The sequence below is a fragment of the Erinaceus europaeus genome, chromosome 3, assembly GCF_950295315.1.
Source record: "Erinaceus europaeus chromosome 3, mEriEur2.1, whole genome shotgun sequence".
Classification (NCBI taxonomy): domain Eukaryota; kingdom Metazoa; phylum Chordata; class Mammalia; order Eulipotyphla; family Erinaceidae; genus Erinaceus; species Erinaceus europaeus.
In genome coordinates, this window is record NC_080164.1 from 7654783 (window position 1) to 7658926 (window position 4144).

Below are 4144 nucleotides of genomic sequence, written 5' to 3' on the forward strand. Positions count from 1 at the left end.
CCCAAAGGAGGCACTTCCAGAGATTATGGGTTGATAAACATGATTATGCGGGAGAGAACAGAAGCCTAGAGAAGGCCACCATCTCTACTTCATCCCTCCATGTTGCTTTATACCCTTTAACAATCTCTCAACAAATGATTCTCGAGTGAGTAAATGGTTTACTGCGTTCCTTGTGCCGCTTACTAAATTAATGAAATGTAAGATGGTATCCTGAGCAGTTCTGACTTAGAAGAAATCTGTAAAAAGTCAGAATGTCATGTGGGCTTGCAATGGACACTTAAGGTCTGAAGAGCAGATCATGCTTAGGGTTCAGGTCCCAAAGTGCAGGTTCCATTCTTGCTTACATCTCAGGGAAGAATTTCAGGATCAACATCAGTCAGTGGTCAAAGGAGCAGATACAGGAGGGAGGGATAAGAGTTTAAAAATTCACCCTAAAGACCCAAAGAGAATGGGGAGGGGGCTTATTGAAAAGGGGGTTCAGCACTGTCATGGAAGAGCTTTTGCTTTCTCTCTCTCTCTCTCTCTTTTTTTTTTTTTGCCTCCAGGGTTATGCTGGAGCTTGGTGCCTGCATCATGAATCCACTCCTCCTGGAGGCCATTTTTTTCATTTTATTGCCCTTGTTGTTATTATTGTTGTTATTGCTGTTGGTGTTGGATAGGACAGAGATAAATTGAGAGAGGAAGGGAAAATAGAGAGGAGGAGGGAGAGAGAGACACCTGCAGACCTGCTTTACTGTGTGAGAAGCGACCCACCCCCTGCCCCTCCTCCCTGCTAGAGCTTACCCTGTATTGAAGTCTGAATACCTCTGAAGATGAGGCTACAGGTCCAGGTGACTCTTCTAAAATCAAAAGATTACCTCCATACCACCATAGTCTAGGGGGTGATGGAAGTATTTCAACCTGTAGCAAGATGAAACCATAGGAACAGACGTGTTTAAAGAGAGATCAGCGAGTCGGGCACACGTGGCGCGAAGCGCAGGAACCGGCATAAGGATCCTGGTTCAAGCCCCCGGCTTCCCACCTGCATGGGTGTCGCTTCATGGGCAGTGAAGCAGGTCTGCAGGTGTCTATCTTTCTCTCCCCTTCTCTGCTTTCTCCTTCTCTCTCCATTTCTCTCTGTCCTACCAAACAACAACAACATCAATAATAAGTACAACAATAACTACAACAATAAAAAAGGGCAACAAAAGGGAAAATAAATAAATCAATTAACTTAAAAAAAATAAAGAGAGAGCAAAAGCAAGGTCATGATTTTTACTCTTCCATCTTTCAGGTAACTAGGCTTAACAAGGACATGTCTTGTAAGGTATACGTGAAGATTTATCTTTCTCCTACTTCCAGTTCCTATCTTATGCTTACAAAGCAAAATTCTGGAAAACTACTTTTAGTGTTTTCAACTGGGGAGAGAGCATGACTGGCCTGATAGCATAAACAGTCTTAATAATCCTGAGATGTAAATTCTGTGTGTAAGTTTACATTATTTTCAAGCCTTAAGTCCTTTTCTTTGAACTTGGTTTAAACTAAATCAGTGCTTCTCTGAGTTACTTGACTGGATATTTCTCTTGGATATGTCATGCTACTCTATACAGTCCTACTCGTCTTTGATTCCTCAAGAGTGTTGAGAGTTGAATACAACTCTTTAAAAAATATTTTGTATTTATTTATTTATTTTGTAGAGACAGTGAGAAATTGAGAGCAAAGCAGATAAGGAAAAAGAGAGACCCCTGCAACATCGCTTTACATGTTACAAATCTTCCCTTCTCTTTGTGGGAACTGGGGGCTTGAACTCAGCTCCTTGTACATTGTAACATGAGCACTCCAGCAGGTGGGCCAGTACCCAGCCTCCCAATTCTCTTTTGAACTGAGATAAAAAGAAAGAGACCAGGACATTGACCCACCATTTTATGTGCTTGAACCCAACAAGCAGGCACTTGTATCTCAGCTCTGGAGTCTGACCATGTTATACGTTATTCATCACCAGGGCTTCATCGCTCTAGGCTGATAAGACAGAATGTGAGAGTGAAAGAGAGGGACAAAGAAAAACAAAACACTGCAGTGTCAAAGCTTATCTTAGTGTGGTTGGGGTCACAGTTAAACCTTGGCTGCATACATAGAAAATAGTCAAATATATATATATATATATGTACATGAAGATACTCTGAAGATCACCCCTAAATTCAGCTCTACACAGACACATATACCCTTCTTACTTGATGCTCCAGAGTTATCTCTATGAGTTATTTCAGAGTTACTAATCGTTTTATTTTCTTTCTGTGAATTTCTTCTTTGTTATTTAAAATATATATATCTCTTAAGACTATATCTGACTTGTTAGCAGTTCTGTGAGGTGCCTTGGGAAGGAGCCAAAGGTGCTGCGACATTTTATGTTCCCATTACACTCCAAACTTTCCCTTTGTTATGAGTCATCAAATTTATAAATTACTTTAACAGTTTCATGAGGGATAATCTATTTAAATCATGTGGTTATAAATTATATGATTTGATATACCTTGATATATGTGCATACTCATGAAGCCATTATATTTTGAGATAACAAATACAATCACCCCCACGAAAAATTCCTTATTATCCCCTGAAATGTATTCCTCCTGCCCCTTCCTATTTCTGTGCCAATATCCAGGCAAATCCAGATATATTTTCTCATTATAGCTTTGTCTGCATTATCTGAAATTCTATATACTTTAACCCCTACAATATATATTCTGTGAGTCTATCCAAGTGCATATATAATAAATGTTTTCAGACTTACCCATCTTGTGGAGTATAGTCGCAGCTCATTCTTTTATTTGTGAGTAGTACTTTCTTATGTGGATATACTATAATTCATTTATTAATTTACCTGGTGATAGATGGTAAGGTTGTTTCCAACTCGATCATTGAGATTTTGGACAAAAAAATAGCATATTTATTTCTAGGTTTTTCGGAAATGTTTATACCTCTCAGTTTCCCTCTGCCCCATCTTAGTAATAATAAGTATTTAATTTTTAATTATTTATTTGTTAATGAGGTAGGGCTTGAGAGAGAGTTAACCAAAGCCATACTCTGGCACATACAGTGTGAAGGGTCTAATTTAAGGTCACATGATCAAACTGAAGACTTTAAACTTGAGTGCCCGAAACTTTATCCCTTTTTGTCAGCTCCTGGGCCACTTCTCCAGGTTTTTTAAAAATGTTTTATTTATAAAAAGGAAACATTGACAAAACCAGAGCATAAAAGGGGTACAGCTTCGCATAATTCCCACCACCAGACCTCCGTATCCCATCCCCTCCCCTGATAGCTTTCCTATTCTTTATCCCTCTGGGAGCATGGACCCAGGGTCATTGTGGGATGCAGAAGGTTGAAGGTCTGGCTTCTGTAATTGCTTCCCCACTGAAAATGGGCGTTGACTGGTCGATCCATACTCCCAACCTGTCTTTCTCTTTCCCTAGTGGGGAAGGGTTCTGGGGAGGCAGAGCTCCAAGGCCGTGAGCTCATTGTCTCCTTATTATTCATATAGAATTACTTTTCAGTGATTTATTTTTGTCATGGCTATAACTTCTCCACTCCATTCTAACCTTTATCTGATAGAGGCAGAAAGACAGAGGTCAAGACACCACAGAAGTGAAGTTTCCTTCAGTGTTGTGGAGTCTGAGTTTGAAACTGGATAGTGAACATGGCGAAATAGGTCCACTATTTAGGTCAGCTGTTTTGCTTTTCTAAACTTTTTGGCAACGCAAATATATCTCTTGTAATATATCAGCTTCTTTGCTAGGTAAGGAATGTTACCTCATCTTCCAAACATCCTGTTAACTCATCTTCCAAACAGCTCTGAAGGGAAATAGGCTGCACACTACCAACAGAGTGCTTAGCATGGTACCTGAAGTCTGCTCGTACTTGTAAATGTATTCATTTTCATTCATCTAACATCTGCAAAAAATAGCTGGCGAGGATGCAGCAAAAAGGATGCCATTCACACTACTTGTGGGAATGTAAACTGGTCTGGGATCTATGGGGAAAATGTATAAACATTACCCCAAACCTAAAAATGAATATGCTATTGTATCCAACAATTCCTCTACTTGGTGTGTGTCTGCGAATCACAAAAACACCAATCCAAAGAGATGCCTTCACCCAGGTGTTCACT